The 22,070-nt window shown below is 34.2% G+C and overlaps 1 protein-coding gene across 1 annotated transcript in view; it reads right to left on the bottom strand.

The window, feature by feature from the left end:
- Window positions 1–22,070, bottom strand: part of AGR3 (anterior gradient 3, protein disulphide isomerase family member) — a 131,580-nt gene that overhangs the window by 15,854 nt on the left and 93,656 nt on the right. Inside the window, exon 3 of the mRNA XM_088150668.1 lies at window positions 989–1,423. The gene's annotated coding sequence lies outside the window, so the exon portion shown is untranslated. The remainder of the gene's footprint in view (window positions 1–988; window positions 1,424–22,070) is intronic.

Raw genomic sequence — 22,070 nt, forward strand, 5'->3', positions numbered from 1 at the left:
CAGCTGCTTCTGGAACATTAAAGAAAGTAGTAATTAAACATATTGATGAATTATAGTACATTATGTTTATTTAGAAATAAAACTTGCAGTTCAGTGGTGCTTTCTTTCAGGTTAAATGGATATATGATTGCAGCACTGATATTAGTTTTATATGCTGCCTCTTTCTTTTATCTTCTTTGCAACCCTGAGAAGAATTCAGGGGTTCTGTCTATTAGTAAAGGTGCATGTGTTTTTATGGCTATTCCAGGACACTGATTCTTTTAGCATTCATTTCACTGAGTACTAGAAATTTTATACCATGCTCATGTTATTATTGAATTGTTTTTGTTCTGTAACTGACCTCACTAATGTTATTAAAGTGATGTGATTTATAATTAACAAAGGAAAGAATAATCCTTTCCTAGGGAAAAAAATGAGGATAATTCCATATTATTTGTAAAGTGGATTATGAGTTAAATCCATATTCGTCATAAACCTAGCTCTGACTGATTTTGGGAGATCTCCTCTAAATCTGGGTCCAAACCTACAAATAAAAGCGTACTGTAAACAATAAATGTGATATTGGAATCTAAATGTTTTTTTTTATTAGCATTAACAAATGTTTAACATATTTGTTTGTAAAGAAATATAGCTGATTTGCTAGGATCAGCTTCACAATTATTGTAGGCAAGATTATCAGTGCACAGTCTTTTAAAAAAGTAGCTGTTTAATATTTTTCCTAATGCTCCATAATAATAATATCATGTTCCTTAAAACCTACCTGTCTGTGTGGGTGTATAATTTTTTGATATTGGATAAATGCAAGTCCATTGCTGCAATGAATTTAATCTTTTGAAATCTATTTCCATTATAGTCCATACATAAAATAGGCTCTCTTAACAAATCCTTAACAGAAAACTGCTACACATAATTTCTTCTTGCCTGTTCATTTGCTGATTATGGTTTGGGTAATTTGCAATAAAATATTAAGACTTTGGATTTTGCTCACCAGAGTTGATCTGTTGTGTTGGTGAAAGTTCTTTCCAAGGAAACAGATGTTTTAGAGAGAGGGTGATTTATAGACTTGTGATCAGCTGACCTGCCCAACCTCTTCATCTGGATTTACAACAATGTGTTCACTTGCAAATGAGATAGTATCCAATCTTGCCCCTCCTTCCTCTCCCTGAGCATCTCAATCTTGTAAGTTCACATTCTGGCATATTGAAGAGTTGGATTTCTTCTCCCATATTTGCTTGTATCGAGTATCATTATATTGGAACCAAAAAAAAGTAGTGCTTTGTGTGTCTGTGACTTTTCCTCCCAAATGGTTGTGGTCTGGCTCAAGTTCAGTGAAATAAGAAACCAGCAATGAAAGTTGGAACTGAGGTGCTTTTGTTTCCAGTGAATGACTGAGTTCAATGGTACTCCGAGATCAGGGATGAAACTAATAGGAAGATACAAGAGTTACTTTGTGGGAAAGAATGTAATTAAGAAATTGGGTGGGGGATTTGTAAAATGTAGTTCTCAGCAGGTGTAGGTTATACACTTTTTAAAACCAGATAATTAAAATAAAGAAGGGTGAGGAAGACATCAGTGGCTTGAACATATTTTTTAATAAAGTTCCCCTATTTTTGTTGTTTGGTTCCACAGCACAGTTAACTTTGATTAAATTATTTCTGTTGTTTGGGAAGGATCTGGAAACTATATCCTTGGCCAGGATCCAAAGGGCATTGAGAACTCAATACTGTAAGTAAACCTGTTTCTTCATAGCTTGTTGGGAATTCTTGGAATTGTAGTCCCAAAATATCTGGTGGACTTTTGTTGCAATAGGATTTTCTGACCTGTTTCCTCCACAATTTTTTGTGGTTTCCAAAATATGCCCCTGAAGGCTAAAGGACACTTTAAGGAATGAATGCAGCATTGAAATCATACAGTTCCAAGGTAGAACTGGCAATCTCTTTCCGTGATAGCAAGATACATGTTCTGCTCATGTATAAAGCTCTTTTGATTACAGCCTCTATAGATTTGAAATGCTTCTCTCTACAGTCTCTCTACATTTTAAACACCTCTCCCTATTATTTATTAGTTGCTTTATAAAAATGTAAAATTCGAGTTAGGAACCTCATGCCTGTGAAGTTCATTGGGAAGGTCCAACCCTACTATTGGGTGATATTGGAGGGCAGCAAAGGTAGATTCATGAATGTTATGGCTATTTGTCAAGCTATGAATACTACCTTACCTGTTCTTAAACTTCTAAATTAGCCTGATACCTCAAGTCTGATGGAGGACACTATTCCACAAGCATTCTTGAAGATTTAGCTGTCAGTCTAATCAACTTCCATAAATAAACTGGGAAAGGGTTACCATTTTGATTTTGTCCTCAGGAAGGAAAATGTCTTAGATTAGCATTACCATTGGATAATTTAAGCTAATGACTCTTATATTTTCTCAGATGAACCTAACTCATAGGATTCTTGTAAACATCCATTGATATGTCAAAAGAAAACTATATACAGTATGCCATTCTTAGGTTCTTGGAAGGAAAGCAGGATATAGTGTAATACAGTCAATTTAATTGATGCTTGGAATACATTCTCAGTGTTAAATGCTGAGTCTATAGGCTTCAACTGTGTTCTGTTCCCAAGATGGAATTATTTTAAAAACTCAGTGAAACCTATTAGGCACTGGAACAAATTCGGGCCTTTATGCCGCAAATGAAGATAAAATAGCATTTTATAAAGGACTTATGGATAAACTATTGGACTTAGGGACATATGAAAAATGGTGTCTCCTGGGAGATTGGAATGAGATGGCTTCCCCACAAAAAGATAGAACCTCTGAGAAAAATGATAACAATAACAATACACAAGGCAAAGTATCAAGGTTTCTTCAACTTAATGGACAATTTGGAGCTTCTTGATGTATGGAGATATAAAAATGGTGACTCATAGAATATACTTATTTTTCTGAAAGACATAGATCTTTTTCAAGAGCAGATATGATTTGGATCTCTAAGACTTCAGCTATTAATGTTCGTAAAGTGGAGATATTACCAAAGACTTTCTCAGACCACAACCCAGTGACTTTAACTTTTAAAAGGAAAAATGGAACTTTCAGATGGAGATTGAATGCGATGTTATTGCAAAATGAAATGGTAGAGGAGAATTGTAAAAAGAAGTTAAAAGAATTTTTTGAGAATAATCTTAATAGGGGTACAGAAGTAAGAATGGTTTTGGATGCACACAAATTTTTTATAAGAGGAAATTTCATACAACATAACTGTGGATTTAAAAATAAAAGGCAACAGAAAATTCAAGTGATTTTGGGTTAAATTAAAAAAAAAAGGAAGAAGAGTTAACAGAAGTCTCCAGAGAAGACAACTATTACCCACCAAATGAAGCTTCTACAGAGGCAATTCTCTATGTTAACAGTGAGAGAGATGGAAATAAAGATGAATTATGCAAAACAAAGAATTTTTTTTTGCATATATTTAATTTGCAGATAAACCAGGGAAATAGCTGGCATATAAGTTGAAAAAGAAAAAGAAAAGAAAGTGATACTAAAATTACAAGAAATAAAAACTGTAATAGCAGATAATGCAAATATATGAAAAGTGTTTCACCAGTATTATTCTACTTTATATAAAGGTCAAGAAATTTCCTTGGAAGAAGTGGATAAATATTTATATAAACAGAATTTACCGAAGGTTACTGAGAATCAGAGACAAACTATGAATGAACCTATAACAATAAGGGAAGTTTGCGAAGCTATTAAAAAGATGATCTGCCAGCCTCTTACTAGAAATGTTTTGAGGATGAACTTTTACAATCTTTACAACAAACAAGGAATATTATTTTACAGAATGAAAAGATTCCTGACAGCTAGAAACAAGCCAATATAGCATTAATTCCTAAATAGGCCCAGGACCTGACAAGAAATTATTGACCAACATTGAATAATGATCATGCTTACAATGATTTTGGCTGAAAGGTTGAAAATAATTTTACAGGACTTTATTCATGAAGATCGATGTGGGTTTTTACCTAAAAGACAATTATGAGATAACATTAAAAATGTGTTGAATATTCTGGAGTATTTGGAGCAGCACAATGAAAAACCAGCTGCACTGATCTTCTTAGATGCAGAGAAGGCCTTTGATAATTTGAACTGGACTTTCTTGTTTAGAGTTCTGGAAGATATGAGCTTTGGAGATCATTTTATTAAATGGGTAAGATCAATTTATACCTTACAGAAAATACAAATAATCATTAATGGAGAATTAACGAAGCCTTGTGAGATTCAAAAAGGGACAAGACAAGGATACCTGCTGTTTCCACTCTTGTTCATTTTAGTTCTTGAGGTACTGAATAGAGATATAAGATAAGATGAGAGAATAATGGAAGTAAAGATTTAAAAAGAAACTTATAAGTTAAGGGCATTTGCTGATGACCTGGTGGTAGTTTTGGAGGATCCATTAGAGGGAGTATAAAAACATTAATGGGAAAATTAAAGGGCTTTGGTATGCTAGCAGGTTTTAAGATTAATAATCAGAATATGGAAATGTTAACAAAAAATATGAAAATAGAAGGTCAAATAAAACTGATGGAGAAAACTGGTTTTAAGATCGAGAAAAAAGCAAAACACTTGAGTATTATTATGATAAATATGATTATTTATCATATTATTTCAAAATAATTATGTTAAGACATGGAACAAAATTAAGGACATGTTAAGATGGGAGAAATTAAAATTGGGAAGAATTTCTGTGATAAAAATGAATGTTTTGCCTAGAATGATGCTTTTGTTTCAGACAATACCTGTTTTGACAACTGATGTATCATTTAAGTTTCTATCTAAACTATTTTCAATGTTTTTCTCCCCAGGAGAGAAAAATTGTAAAGAACAGTCTGCCGTAGTAATACACTACCTCAGCTCACAAAACACTGTGACTAGAGAGCCCTGATAAACCATTCACAATGCTGGCAAATTAAAATTAAAACCACAGGACTTCTGCTGTCTTCCTTGCTTGCTTTCTTTCTTCCCAAATAGGAATAACGTGGGAAGAAATGTATCAAAGTTGGCAGGATTTCTGTTTTCTACCAAATCACTAACAAAGTTTTGGAAGAATTCAGATACAAAGAGGTTGGGGTCACATGACCCACTGCGCCACAAATTAGGCAACTACATTTTAGCTGCTATGTGATATGTACTTAGAAAATTGGAATCAACAGGTAAAGCATGCTTTACTGTAATTAATTATGATTGTATCATTTGTGTCTATCACATCATATTTATATCCTCTTCTTCTTTCCCATCTTCTTTAATGAATATTATAGTTTAAAATAATTTATCATAGATCGTTTATTGCAGATTGGGCTTGAATTTTTATGTGAAGAGTGATTTATAGAACAGAAGATGACTGAATTTTAAATAATTCATTCAATCTCATTTTAAAGTTTTAAGGAAAATCTCAAACTCCCCGAAGGGCTTAGAACAGTTTAAAAAATCTTGATAATTGTTTTTTAGCATACTAATTTATTTATTTTGATTCTAAAGTATCAGCATGAAGTGAACAGTTTATGCAGTAATAGCTGTAGGGATTCCACTGCTCAATAGTTTTGATTTTTTTCTGTCGGCAAGCTGTTTTTGCCTGCAATTGCTGTGGAATATTTAGAGAAAGGTTTCTTGCCTTATATTGAGCCTGCAGACTTTCCAGGCCAATACAAGAATACCACTTTTAACATCCTTTTATAACTTTGCCTTAAGCAAAGTGGAGAAAAGAAATGAAATTTACCGTTTATTTTTTATGCTAGGAGCGCCATCTCCTGGTATGTAGAGAGCCACAAACATTTGTAAATTACAACTGTAGTATATGCACAATGCTGACAACTGTGGTTATTTTTTTAGTACTTTACAGAAATGACATTTTGATTTACTTTTTTCCCCCAAAATAATCTTTGTTGTGCTACTAAAAAGAGAAGAATTCTTGCCCTTATTCTTCAACTTGAATCCTGTTGAAGAGTTGTGGATGTCAATAAATAATGTATCTTACATTTTTGAAGATTTCTAATTGCAGCACAAACACAGGAAGGCTGAGTTGTGGCTGTTTCCTGTATTCATCCATATCACTGACACATGAAACCAGTCAGTATAAGATTCTGCTGCTTTCTACTGTGGTTAAATCATGAGGCTGAGCATATACGTTCTGTTCAAATCTTGATTTCAACAAAGCATTTGACAACATCTCCTGTGATATTTTTAGTTAGTAAATTGCTTAAACACAGACCAGATGATAACAGTGTCACGTATAATTGTGCCAGTAACTTTATTTATAAGGAGTCCTCCCTATCCAACCTTAGAAGAGTCCTGCACTTCAAAAAATTCAGTAGAAATTTTTCCTTGAATTCCTCTTGAATTCAAATTCCAAAAAAAATCAATTTTATTTGCTTTTTTTTGAGACTGGGGTAGGCGTGTTCACAGGAAGGTGTCAAAAAATTTGAGATAGCAGCCACAGCCATGGGATCAAAGCCTGGCCCACTTTTATGTGTGGTGCATCATTGGCACTGGAGCTTTGATTGCGCAATTGCAGCTGCTGTTTTTTTTCCCCTTCTTTTTTACATGCCGTTAGGCAGGCAGCCCTGGACTTCACTTGAAATGAAATATTTCAATTTAGCGCAATCATTAAAAACAAGGATTGGTAGATAATTGAGATCTATTTCTGGAAGAGTAGACATCTTTGAAATAAAACAAATGAATATTGTTTCCTAGAAGGATGATACTGTGTTTTTTTTACCTGTAATACTGTGAAATAATGAGTTATTTTTACTCACCAAAATTTCTCAAGAACTCTTCAGGCAATTGAAAGAGTGGCACTAATGTGACTAAAAGCAAATGATCAAAATGTGAGAATCTAGTTTTAGTGATGAGGCTACCAGTTATTTATGTATAAAAATTTGCAGCTGATGGAAGGAATCCAGAATAGACTTTAAAGTCAAGTTCTAGGGGATTAGTCTATGCAGAGAGTCACTGAGAGCTTCCAGTTTTCTCTCTGCTATGAAAAATAAAAAGTGATTTATTTTCCCAGTATTTAAATGGACCCCAGGATGTAGTGGCAGCTGTGAAATGAATCAGCCAGACCTTTTCCTGTTCTGTTGTACTTAATGGAGGGCTTTTTAAAGCCTTTGAGAGGCCCACTGGCGGAATGATCATAGGAGCACACACTACCACCTATTTTCTTCTTGTTTTATCCTACATCGGTATAATTCTTTTCTCTATTGTTTTGTGTGCTTTGAAGTCATTAGCCCAGTCATTGGGAGTGTGTGGGAAAATCTGAAATCCTGAAATAACTCTTGTCATGATGGTTTAACTTGCCTGTTTTGTTTCCTTGAATGAGAAATATTGATTGATTTGATGATTACAAATGCTGACCTGCACTCCTTAGTGATTTGCTCCATTGCCCCCCCTTTTTAAAAAAAGCAAAAAAGCAAAATGAATTTTTAGTTAGTTTTTTAAAATATACAATGGAAGCTTATGTAGAAAAGCTGCAAATATGAGAAGAACAATGAGCAAAGTCCACTCCAGAATATTTTAGCCATTTTTTTTTCAATGCTCACCTTTATTTTTATTTGATATTACAGAAATGTTTTGTTAGTAGTCTTCCTATTCCATATAGCTCCCATCATGACTTAATAATCAACATTCACTGGGTGGATTACAAATTATTTAAGAGCTATAAACAAATGAATTTTTGTTAACAAAAATAACACAGCTTATTTGATGTGAAAGCACTGGGATAACTTCTAGAATGCACACTATACAGGATTATTCTTGAGATGTTTTCTGCAAGTGTAATTCTTAAAAAATGCAGCAATCTGTAGATAAATTTGTCTAGAACTCAACATAAGGAAGTTTTATTTTGAAAATGCTTAGCTATTCCAGAACAATACTATGGAACTGGAAGGATCTATAGATAACAGATAAGAGATAGAACATGCTATGGTCCATGAACCATTCCAAAATTAAATTAACTCTCATTTTCTCTCTTTTAAGTTTTAATGTTGTATAACTGAAAGGGAGAAAACTGACTGGAAATATAGCAAAACAGGAAATTGTTATTTCAGGCTTGAGGTGTGAGTAGACCCAGCTAAGACACTTGATACTTTCATTAGCATTATGCCTTTCCTGTTTGAAGATCTTTCAAAGGTCAGATTATTAAAAATATATAACTCCTTTTCAGTTAGTTCATATGTTCCCTGTTTCCAGTATGCAATAGCTCCTATAAGATAATTTTTGGAATGCTCTTTATCTGCTTGCAATATAAACGATTGTTGCATCATGAATAGCTTTTGCTAATATATTTATAAGTATGTTGCTGCTTCTCAGGTAAGTATTTTCTTGAAATTTGGCTCCCCTGATAGAGCATTTTATTTCTCAGAGCTTGGACTACACTTATGCAAGTAATTCCATGAATGGTTTTGCAAACACCTTCTCTAAGCCATAAAGCAACCATAGCTGCTCAAAGACCTTCTTGCAATCTTATGAGCACACATATATGGAAGAAAATGCTACCAGGATACTTGGCACAAGTACCCAGAAAATCTTAGAAGGGCTTCAAGGCAGCCATGTAGAAAAAAATATGTATGTATTTATTGTTCATTGTTTTAATAAATATTTATTTGATTCATATTTTACTCTGGATATTTCTATTCAGAGGGACATCCAAAGCAGCTAACAATAAAACTAATTGAACTTGATAAATATAGTTAAAATTCACTATTAATCAATTAAGATGAAGAAGTCCCAAAATCCAGAAGGTGGAGATAATCAAATCACTGGGGAGATGATTGCACAATGAACACCCCCTATACACGCACACACACACATACATACATACACATACACATATACATACATACACACCTTGGTCATCCCATGTAGAGTGTCAGGGAGATGATCTTGAGGGAAACTGGCAAGAACCATTACATAAACAGGTTGCTAAAACATTCCTTAAGTCCTGGGAAGCAAAGTAGTATTTGGAAGAGACTCAGACAGGCTCCTCCCTGATTCACTGTGTGATAAGGGAGAGGGAAGGTAAAGCACAATCACGCATGCATGTCTGATGTAAGCCCTACCATGTAGACCACATCAGGAAACCAACTCTAGAGGAAGACTAGAACTGTGCTTTAGAAATGGGCTATACTAACAGAATCTTACAACAGGGGTAAGTTTAAATGAGATCCTTAGGGCATATTTTCCAGATGTTTTTATATGACTAGTTGAAGGTTTCTTGGATTTAAATATAACTTTACTTTTAATTACTTGTACTTAATTAGTTTATGAGTTAAGCATCCATGACAAAAGGAAGCAGAGTGATATTTGCAGCTCTAAACAATGGAAACATATAATTGAGCTTCATAACTATAACCTCTAAATCTCATTAACTTGATTAGCAGCTTGATCAACTGCACAGAGTACTAGCTTGTTCTATAACTCTCAGATAACTTCTTTGTAATTTTATGTCTTATGACAAAAAAAAAAAAATCCTTCCAGTAAATAGCCATCTTTCTGTTCTAAAAAATATCTGTGCATTAATAAGGCAACTAGTTTCAATCATACAATTACAGGAAATATATTGCAGATGTTTCTGTTGGGGAAGTCAGATTTGCCTACAGGCTTCAGGAAGTGTAAAGCAGCAGAGAAAGAGAGAGAGTTTTGATACTGTCTTTCATTACTACTAATCACAAAGACTTCAAAAATAAAGCATCAATAAGAGTACTGAGATTTGACATGAGATACCTTGTAAGTGCTAAAACCATCACTGTACATGGTATGTGAAACAGCTGAAAAAGACCACCTCTTTTAACCCCCTTGAAGGTCAGTTTACCCCTTTTGAGTGTTCTCTACAATACATAAATTGATCCATTTAAATACAGCATGGCATAAGAACAAAGCAAAACTATATGCAAGATATCTTATAATACAATACAGAAGACACATTGCAGGCTATTTGCAACTGATGTTCCTGATTTTTAATAAAATGTGTGGTGATTGTAGATGTATTAAATAAGAATGTAATCGTGTCTTTATCCTGAGCCTATCTGCTCTTTATTTAACCTATCATGTGCAGTCATGGTTTCTTGACTAAGTTGGCTGGTTCACACAATTCAGACTTTATTGGTTTTTATGTTGTGCATTGCTTAATTTTAATTGATGTAATGGTTACATTTGGGTCATGTCATGTGATCAAATTTCTTAGAAAAATAATGTATGCTAGGAATGATTGGAGGTGCTAGAAAAGACGACTGACCAAGAACATGCTGAATTGATATCATTGAGCAAGATACTGGTTTAAATTAGAAACATAAAATGAAGTTGTAAAACATCAGAAAGAATTGAGAATGGAGAAAGGAGAAAACTAATCTATAAAGTCTCTGAATGTCAGATGTGACTAAACACATGAAGAGAAAGAGAGAAAGACTGCTAATAGATTTTATAGGGCCCAGTTTTTAATTATTTCTATTGTAAAGGGATCACCTTGTTGGTATTCCACTACCCCCTTAGAGTTGCCTAGGTTTTTAATCTCTCTACTTTGTATTTTTGCATACTCTAATGTATTTCTTTATCACTCTTCCATGCTTAGTTTTTAAACACAACATAAGATAAATAATATCAATATAACACACCAAGCCATAAACCAAACTTTTAGTGACTGGGGTCACATTTGACTTATTTTTCCTAAAGAGAAATGGCTATTGTAGTAGAGCAATGATAGGTAAGGCTGTGTCACAGAACATATGCAAAATCTGGAATTCCTTTGCCCCCTTTTTAGTGGGGGACAGGATGGAGTCTTAGATAAAAAAAACTAGGTTAAGCCTATTTTAGGGCTTACATAACAGTTTGGGTATTCAGTCCCTTAGTTCTATCATATCTAACCCCTGACCAGATTAGCTGGTTGTATTGTACATTGGATTCTAAAAAGAACATCTTCCCATTGTTATATTTTATCTAGCCTGTTACCTGTTATACCCCAACTTCTTCCATTTTTAGCCAATGATTTCAAAGTTCTAAAAGCTCTTTTAAACATCTGGCTGCAAACCTCAATTCACAAGCCTTTTTTAATGAAATTTGGAAACTTCCCATATATATTCTTCATAGCTGAAATATCTCTTTTGTTCTTTGGTCCATGATTAAAGTTTGTTCTTCCTGATTGTTTATTTAATCACATTGTACAGAAATTAAGGGAATAAAATGACAAACACACTTCTAATTAAATTTATGCTTCTTTTAAGTTTTTGCAGAAAAATTGTATTAAAGTTAAAAGATAATTATATTTTTTTAAAAAAAATCAGCTTAAACAGTACCATAACTGCATATTATCCAATATATTTGTCCTTTTAATTTGAAGCCTAGAAGCATGTTCCTGAGATAATTTAATGAGTGATGTTTCTCAAATATAAATGTATGACATTGCAAATGTTTTGAATTTAAAAAGCTTTTAAGCCAATGTATACAACAATTCCAATATTTTTAGAGACCAAATATTTTGATGAACTGGCTGGTAAGGAAGGAATTCAGAAAAAAAATATACCAAGAGACATGACTCTAACAGTTTAAAATCAAACCTCTTATTGCTAGAAAAAGCTACTTTATATGCTTCTTTTGAAAGCATGTAATCAATTCATTTCCAAGTAAGTATTATCATTTAAGCAAAGTACTTGAAAAAGCCTTTATTTGCAACAAAAACAGTATTAAATCCAGATTTAGACTGAGTCATGTATCAATAGAGGTGAGTCATGTACCATACTAGCCATAGCTTGTTTTGAACATGGCTTGTTAAACAAGCCATTCTGGTCTGATTCACCCATAATGCTAAGCTAAAACTAAACCATATAATGGCTTAGTGTGGTGTGTGAACCCAGCTTTAGAATAGACATCCTTCACTAAGTAGGAGTTGAGTTCATGCTGAATTTTATTTTTCTAAATACTGTTTTTTTTTATAAATACTGCTAACTTGGGATCCAGCTTTCTCTAGTACCAATATCTTCATATAATTAAATTCTTCAAAATTATTTAGTTGACCTTCCTGTGTTCACTATATTTACTAGTTTTTTACATGAGATGCACTGCCAAGGTGTTCTACAAGAACATATCTATACTGAATTCCTATATTCACTATTTTGGTGAAACTTTGCATATGTTTCAAAAATATCCTCTGATTTATCTCAGTTTAAAAAGAATTGCATCATTGGTTAGAAAAATGTTTTATTATGAAAATAAATACAGCTGAAAATAGGCTCTCCTCAAAATTAAGATTGTTGTAAACTGCCTTAGAATTGACAATGAAGATATTGAAGTAGTAGATGGTTTACTATTAATCAACCATTAACAGTAAAAATACAAGGAGTCAATACACCACAGACTAGCACTTGGTAGAGTAGCCATGAAGGCCTTGGAAAAGATATTCAGATGCTGTGAGGTGTCTATACTTCCAAAGATCAGAACAGTATGTGGCATATGGGTTTTAGTGGCATGGCATGCCATGGCTACTGTTCTGCTGGCAGGAGTCAGCAAATAGAGAGAGCAAAAGGGGAGAAGGTGCTCAATTCTGGCCTTGAAGGGCAGCTGTGCTGTCACAAGGGCTGATGAGGTGATGTGGCTGCTAACTAGGATTGTTGTGGGGAGATGTAGAGACAGGAGTCCCATTGGTCCAGCCTGGTATATATGTGTTGGGACTAGAGGCCTGGAGGGGGGACACCTACCACCTCAGTTGCTGGTGGACATGCTACCAGTCTGATCCAAAATTGGAGAGAGAGACTAAATGACTTAAAATCAACAAAGTTTGCAAAAAGAGAGCCACGAGGGGGCACAGAATATTTTTCTGCCAAATGGTGGAGAACCAAACAATGGTCTAATGTTGATTGTTCCTCTCTAAATCTGGCCTGTTCTTCAGCAATGATATTTTCATGTTGTAACCAATCCACAAATTTTAGATATAAAAATCTGGCATAAAGCTTATTTATTGTGTTGAATAAACTAACAGGCCTATAATTTGTAGAGTCAAGTCTATTTCCTTTATTTTTGTATAACAGTACAATAATGGCCTGATTCCAATCAGACAGAAATTGTCCAGTGTTGTTAATGTGTGTGAATAAGGTGGCCAAAACTGGGCTCACCAATCTTTGTTTTCCCTAATTGATTCTGGGGGGATAAAATCGCCTCCAGATGCTTTACCTGGTTTTAACTGGGCAATAAGATCTTCAACCTCAGCTATGGACACTGCCAGCCAATCTGGGCAGTCACTAGAAATCACATCTGAGAATACAGCATATTCACTTTTAAAGATGTTACAGAAGTGATCCTCCCATTTATCTGTGGATATTTGTGGGATAGGACCAAAATGTCTATCTGTAAGGGACTGATTTATTAAATGCCAGAACCAAGTAGAGTTCTTAAGTTTTGCTGCTGAAATTAAATTTCTCCAATTCTCTCTCATAGCTTGTTTCTTTATCTTCAATAGATCTTTTATATATATATAAAATGTATATCTGTGTGTATGTATATATGTGTATGTGTGTGTGTGTATAATTTATATATATAAATTTTAAGTAATTTAGAAGTACTCAAAGAATTTTCCTGGCAAAAGGAAGTTATTGCACTTAAGAAAGCCTTTTTAACCTTAATGCAGTCATTATCATACCACGATTTGGACTTTTTATATGCATAAACACTGTTAGCTGTTGAAAATCTTATCAGGCGGATTTGGAGATTAACAATAATCTGATACAGTGACACTATTTGTTCATATACTGAAAATCAACTGAGCAAATGTGGGTATGCATTTGAAGCAGGGGCTCTGAGGTCAAAAGCCCAGATATTAGTCAGATCTCAAGATCATTTGTTCTGTACTTGCCCCTTTGTTGTACTATCAATGGAGCAGTGAGCTACTGATAGTGATTCAAGATTTGTTTTAGAATCAAAAAGACAAATTATGGGAAGTGGTCACTATCAGGGTGAGTTCCAATATAGAAGTAAGCTACATGATATACAAAGTTCTGGGAAATCATAATATAATGAACCACACTGGCCCCATTAGGGCACCAGAATGCAAACTCCCCTTTGATGTCAACCCTGATAGTGCTATTAAGTGTAACTAAATCTAAACTGTCTACGGATTGAGCCAAACCGAATTCTGCAATATTACAGTGTTGGTCTTTAGATTGTCTGGCCAATAAGTAGCCCTCATTGGTTTTAGGGGACATTGGCCATTTAAAATAAGCTTGCAGAGAGGCATCAGATTGGCCAATATGTGCATTCAAGTCACCAACTATTATAATTAGAGTCTGGATATTGATGTAATAGCAAATTTATATAAGCATCAAATTGATTCCACAAATTATTCATTTCCCTATGCTCATGAACTGGGGGAAAATATAAATTAACAAGTAAGACAGAGTAGAGTTTAAATCTGAGTAGGGGGGCTAGAGCCACATTTGAGCAAGACTCCAGCATAAATACCAGGGCATTAAGTTTAACAGAAACCATAGAACTCAGGCCACCTGACGGTCTGCCCTTGTTTTGTACTGGGTACTGCATTCAAAGTAAAGGGAATATATCCAAGTATTGATAGATTCTCTGTAGCCCATGTTTCTTGAAACAAAAGAATATAAAAGGAAGAAATATACTCCATAAATGAAACATCTGACTGCTTTGCTTTGCTTTGAATTTTAAAATTCAATGGAGTTTATGGCAAAGCAATGCCTTCTTACAGCACAAACTGTTATCTTGCTATTTGAGCAGCTGTGGGCTATAAAACGTGACCTGGACTTGCTGAAAAAAAATTTTTGAGGCTTTTTTTCAAAAATATGAAGCTGGACCTATCACTTCCAGTAAGGCTTATGCAGAAGCTCCAGCAAAGCAATACATTCCCAGCAAGGGCTCTGATAAAGGGCAAGTTGTTAAAGTAAAGTGAAAATACAAATGATAAGCCAAGAGAATGACTTGGATAATGACACCTTACTGGATTTACAAAAGAGGTTTGCTAAAGCCTCAAAGAAGCCTTTGAAATGGGAATAAGAAAAGCTGAAGAGAGATCAAATCCTGCGACAACATCTGAATGGATTGAAGATCAAGACTGTTAGAAGCAAAAGGAACAAGTACACAGCTGGTTGGTTTGTTTGACCAAGGTTAAAATCAGACATGTATAAAACCCTGGGAACTTTTTATGGACTTTTTGCTGACAACAGGACTGAAATGTTAATGATTTATGGATTTGTGTACAGATAAGGGATGGTTATGGGAAGAAGAGATACTTGCATTTAACCTTATAGGGGGTGAAGAATCACTAAGTTTATACTTGTGATGAAGATCAGAAATCACTTATTTAAATATTTCTTTTCTCTTTTTCCTCTTTTTCCCTTTTTTTATTTTCTTGCACTTTCTATTTTCTCTCCCTTTCTTTTTCTCAGTTTAGTTTCTATTCTTTTTTTTTAATTCATTCAAAAATATTTTTTAAAAAAGTAAGTGAAATATTCATTTCTTGCCCAAGCCTAACCCTAATGTAATCATTTGTTTTATTCACGGGCAAATTATCAGTTTCTGTACATAACTGATATACATATTTGATGTTTATTATGTTTTCTGGCTGTAAGGCTATAGTAAAGATTAAGAGGAATATTTATGGGCAACTTACACAAATTCCTTTAGCATTTTATGGCATCCAGGCACTGCAGGGTTTGAGAATCTCTGCCTTAGGTACTTTTTAAGTAACTGAACATTCAATTACTATTAGAAATTCAGGATTACTTAAAAAGGAAGATTGAATTGGCAATAGCAATAGCAACGTCACTCTGATGATTAAACTGCCTATTGAACAAAAGCAGTTCACCATAGCATGTAGCTAGCAGTTGTCAAAGTGCATGAGTTTGATCATAAGAGTGATGTTGTTAATACAGGGGGTTACCTTTCTACAGAAGGAAGGTAATTGCTTTAGTGAATATACACAATGGACAGTTCTTATTCTACATTTGGTACCATTGTACCAATTCAACAAATGTGATACTGAGGTACAGTGCCCTGATATGAAATGTCAAATGAATGTTGAAATTTTCAGTAGAACAAACTAGACTAGATAACTGGGTCTGATGCCAGTTCTAAAAATACTTTTCTTTGGTGCCCATCACATCTCCATCCCCAGTTTTTTCCTGCTTTTTATTTTTGCCTTAGTATTTGGCACTAGATTTTCTATATTTATGTGTTGAATTGGAGTTCATATAATTTCTTGCCAGCATGGTATTTTGGATGTCTCTGTGACCCTTCAAGAATTTTCAGAAAGTGTTACATTGTTTGGTTGCTGAAAATCATTAATTTATTCGTATCTAGAATGCTACCTGGCCAGAAATTATAATTCCAGAATTTTTTGCAGGTCTGAGGAAACCAAACCATGTAAACACAACTTAAGCAAAAACCAAAATAAACCATATTATGACTTACCTTGTTGTATTAAACCAGGCCTGAATTGACCTTGCTCTACTGTCAGTCACTGATATGTAAATCAACATTTAAATAGTTTGCATCACTAAAAATAAGAAAAAATGCTTTTTATTTTGAGACTGAATGCACAGAAAACATTAATTTGGTCAGTAGAGGGCACCAAATGTGGGTTTTATTGCTTACCTATTCTCTCTTTTGAAAACAAACTTATAGAAAACATGATAAATTCCAAGAAAGAGGTCCCCCCCCAAATTAGTTTCCATAAACTCTAAATATTAATCCAATCAATCAGAAATTTAAACCAACCTTTGAAGTATATATTATCTATATTACATCTCTTAATCAATGATATTAAATATTGTAGTCTGTTATTTATGGCTAGGTAATTCCCAGTGGGCAATTCCAGCCCCTTGCAGACCTCTAGTAAAAGGATACTGTTCTAAAGAAGAACACATAGCAGAATAGGATGGACAATGAAATATTACTCTCTGTGCTTTTATTAGACTGTGAAGTTGCAAAATTAACCATACTGTATATCCTACTACATCTGGTCTGGATGACTGTTACCTGACAGCAAAGAATTAGATTTTTCTGTATCTCTTTGCTGCTCTGGATTTCCACAGTCCAGATGTGATAGGACAATTAGCTGACTAGAAAGAAAAATAGTGTAAGACATTTTAAGAAGATTGTTGTTTTCCAAATGTACTGCTTATGAGGCATATGTTTATTTTACAAGGAAACATTGGTAGGCCCTATTTTCTATTTATGTACCCAAGGAGGAAGCATCATGGTAACTTTCAGCATGCATTGACTATTCCTGCAGGCGAAGAATGTTTGAGCTGTATATGTCTAAGCTCCCTCCTGCTGGAGTGAAGAACTTCCATGTTGCAGTAGATGGGGACAAATCCCATTCCAGGAGGTTCAAACATGGAGGAGTTAAAGCAAAACTTATATCTGATAGTCAGTCAAATTTAAACTGCAATTATCATGATGAGATATCATCATGAGCCTCAGAAAATCAAACATTAAAGAACCAACCAGGAGTGGGAAAATTCCCCTCTCATGGGCTTTTAAGAAAGGTTGGAGAAACTCAATTTTCTTTTGTTGTACCTTCTCTCTCAAGGGAGGAGCAGAGTAGCTCTTTCCTGGCTGGTATAAAGGCAACTGGGAATTAGAAATCCAGGGAATGGGTTGCAGTTTAAGAACCAGGGGATCACATTTGCATCACGGTCATTATTTGACCTTGCTCAAAAAACACAGCTAGGAGATGTGTTATTAATATTAGCTGCTGGGATGGCATCACATCTGTTGATATGAGCCCTGTAGATCAGGGACTATAACCTAGGTCTCTCCTGTCAAATGAATGCCTTAACCACTCAGTCACTTTGCTCTGCAATTTCCCAGATTATTTTATGAGGTGTGAAGAAGGATGTGAGAGGTTTTGCATTGACTGGAGTGCTTGCAGTTATAAGGTAGGAATTTCCCACCACCACATCCCATTTAAAACATTTTTTAAAAGCTATGCTATGATTTGATGTCATACTTGACAATCTAACTATTGAACATTTTCAAAAATCTAGATTCAAATTCCTGAAAGAATATTTTTTTCATTATGAAGTCTCATTTACAGGGGGAGGTTTTTGTGTCTTTCTTCAACCTCACAAAAGCTGTAAAGAAAGAAAGAGAGTCATCATTTTGGGCCCAGCCTAGGTAGAGTGCTTTCAATGTTTTGACTAGTTTGACTTTTATGTGGATACAACTTTCCATGCAGTATAAGTACAGTTGTTTAGGTGAGTTTTTTTTTAATAGTTTGGGGACTTTTGGCTAATAAGAGAACCTGCTGTATTATCCCACAGATATTAATTTGCCTACTTTTTAATACTATTTTATATATAAAACTATTCTTCTAGTTCCCCTGCATGATAAAATGTCACATTTTAGCTTAGGCTCAACTTATAGACATGCAGCATCTTTTAACTGACAGATTTAATGTAAGTTTCAAATTCAAGTTGGGAAGGTATTGGGATAACAGGGGATTATAAATGAAAGAAGATTCAAGTAAGGAAGGGGAAGCAAAGTACTGTATGGCTGTCACTTTTTGTCTAACATGAAAACAAAATGATTAGCCACCCATAAAAATTCACACTGCTCTGAATTTGGCAAGCATATATAGCAAACTACACAAAATGGCATATACTAATGAAATTACCATGTATCAATATATTATAGTAGCAAAACATACTTAAAGAAACTGTAGGTATTGAACCTATGAACTCCGATAGGTTCAGAAATTAATTGTGAAACTGAAATTTTAGTTTTATCCATTTCTATTTCTAATGGAACTGATCTTAAACGCTCTCATTTTATTTCAGAAAATTTAAGTTAAGCATATGTTTGGCTCTTGGCCAGACGATATGCGACCACCCAGTTTCTTCTTGCTCAGTCTCCATAGTTCCAAATGGAAAACTGGCCAGATACAAAAGCTCTGTTAGAAAGGCAGAGCTTCAAAGAGGTCTTTGCGATAAAGATAAAGGTTTCTTTGTCCGGTGTTTGGGACAGATATAATTTCCTTTCAAATGGAGAATTATGAATTTCCTTTGATTTTAGTCATTGAAGTGGCATCTGGATAGTGCAGAGATTTGTGGGTGAATAAATGAGGCTGAATCCAGAGCAGATCTGCAGTTTAGCAACACGTATCTCCTGTTGACATTGTGTTGAAGTCGCCATCTCTCCTACAAACAGCAAAATCTGCACTCTAGTTAATTCTGCTAATAAGCTTTTGGTTTCTTGATTCATTAGAAGTTAAAACCAGTGTTTTATGTACAAATAAGCTATTAAGAAAAATCCTTGTTGATTAATGGATATTCTGGTAACCCTTGATGGAATGTACGTGCATGCAAAGTTGAGTGGCCAGATGTTTACTCTGCATTTCCTAATAATACATTGCAATCAAGCAATTTTAATGTCTAATTTAACAGGCTGAGAAAACTAATATGGATACTTAGAAGATGTTTAATATTGAAGAATGTGGGCTATTTGTATATATTTCATTCACATTTGAAGACACACTTTGCTTAATCCATAGTTAATTATTTAGGTGCCATCTTAGGTGCCATCAGATCGGGTTTGATTCCTGATGACTTTATAGACATATATAATTTGTGGTTAGTAATAATTCTTCACTCTCCCAATGAAATTCCAATAATCTCTTTGTTCATTTGCCTTGTATGTTGTCTTTCCATTATTTAATTTCCTTCAACTTTTACCAAGCACAATAGTTTTTTTAGTGCATCATATGCTTGTGTGACATGTTCAAATATGTGAATGTTTGCTTGCTGATCATTGCCGATTAGGCTTTATTTAGTCCAGGACTGACAGGTTCTTCTTGTGGTCCATTCTATACTTAGTAACCATTTTTTATTGTTAACTGAATAAATTACAGTTGGTTAATTCACAAACAAATTCCATCATAAACCATGATTTACAAACCACAGTAGCTGGTTTACATTACATCCAAGTCAAAATCAAGCAACCACACTGTCAATGAGTAAGAACTTGACCCATAAGTTCAAAATAGTGCAGAGTAAATGAGAAAAAATATGTTATGTTCCAATAGTATCTACTTTGAATGAATAGATTTAAGAAGAATCCAAAATAACTGGAATGAGTATGAGTACTCTTGGTGATGAGCTGACTTTTGAAAAATGATTATTTTCATTATTAGAAAATAATAAATGGGAAGGTAGCACATAATAAAGTAATTCCACTGTTATCTTTACTTTGAAGAATGCTTTTACACCTACATGGTCCAGGCAGGGTTTCTTAGAAAGAAAATATAGTGTCTAGGTGTTATGCAGTGATGTTTTTTTTATAAAAAGAAGGATGCTCACCTACTTAGAAAAAACACAGAATCTAGGGTGGTGGGAGGCATCCTAGTGTGATGGGGTTATGGAACAACTTCTGTAGTAAACGGTATTTATTATCCTGGTAAATAGTAGTTTTGGCAGCTGTTTGGTGAATTGCTTAGTCCCAGTCATATTTGGAGCTGCCAGCTTTGGCTGTAAAAATCCAGAAGACCACTAAAGTTGAATTTTTGCAGCCCAGAGTAGCCTGAATCATGCTAGCCATTCTATAAAAATGATCTGTCCCAAAAGACTTTTGGTTTCTTCTACTGCCTATTACTCGCTGAATTTTTCACTTTTCATAATTTCCATTTAAAACCTCTGTTTCCCATATATTATAACTGATCAAACCATATTTTAAATTTTTTAAATGCTACCATTCTTTCTTTGATGACCCAGAGCCACTCATAATATGCTTGCTGATCAACCTACAATGAAAAAAAAAATTCAACCGTGAGTTCAGTATTTCACTGCCTTTTTGTTCAGTATTTCACTTCCTCAGATCATAACCGGTCCTACTAGACCTGACACTTTTATTGCTTACTATTAACTTATCCTTTTTTTTTTGCTTGCTTTTTTTGTTTTTTAAACAACCTTAGGTTAAATAACTTCAATAGCAATTGCTAACAAAAGTTCAGATTATGATTCTGGAATCCTTCAATTTAGGCTGACCTCAAGTACTTGCTGTCAGAAGAGGAAGAATAAACAGCCTCTCTCTCCTGCCCCCTCCATAAAGGTGAATTGGGCCCAAGGCAAAACAAGGTATTTTGCTACTTGAGGCTGATATCTCACAAGCATTTTTCCCCTCCATAAATATAATAGATAATTGCAGTAGTATATTAAATAATGCCCATTTGCTGCCCTTTCATGACATTGCATTTTAGATCCTGATACAGTTGTTTCATTATCTGTTATAGTAGTGCTAATTTAATTCATGGAATAATATATGATTCTGCAAATTTACAAGTCTAACTTGTCCTTTAAAGATCAAATAAATGGAGAAAAATAAAATAAAATAAAATAAAATAAAATAAAATAAAATGTAGAGCCTGGCTTTCTGAGAGAGATTCTGGAAAACAGGAGGCAGAATGTCATCAGTGGCCAGAATAGTCCTCTATTTGAAGGCCTATATAGTTCACTTTTTAATGCTTAAAAAAAAGATCTTTGAGTTGCTATGAACTTCAGCTTAGGACCCAGATAGCAACCTAGTCTTATTTTTCCTCTTTCTCACTATGGTTAAATCTGTTGTATATTTAATTTACAGTATGCCAGATTTAAGGAAATCGGTATGCTTTCTTTTGACTATTTTTATTATTATTTTTATTTCTTTTGATAATATATAAGTAGCTATTCTGGCTGATAACACTTAGGTGGGCTGAAATATAACCATACATTAAGCATACAGGAAAATCTCTTCAAAAACCTTATCCAGTGTTTGAAGCCTTAGTTCACCTGTCTGAAATCCCCCTTATTTTTAAACTCAATCCCTACAAAATTAGGTAGATCACTTGTAGCCCTCTGTACAACCATTTAGCAGCAGGAAGCATGCTAAAATATGTATGTACAAAGATTTTGTAATAATCTCTACTGCTTATTTACAGTTGGTATGTGCAGAGACAGGAAATAGCATTGAAGTGTCCTTCTGATTACAGTAGCTCATACATGCAGAGATAATAAGAAAAGACAGTAATTTTGCTTGCT

This window comes from Python bivittatus, unplaced genomic scaffold, assembly GCF_059951505.1.
Source record: "Python bivittatus isolate LINGU-HERP-01145 unplaced genomic scaffold, Pbiv_v1 ctg000610_np1212, whole genome shotgun sequence".
Taxonomy (NCBI): Eukaryota; Metazoa; Chordata; class Lepidosauria; order Squamata; family Pythonidae; genus Python; species Python bivittatus.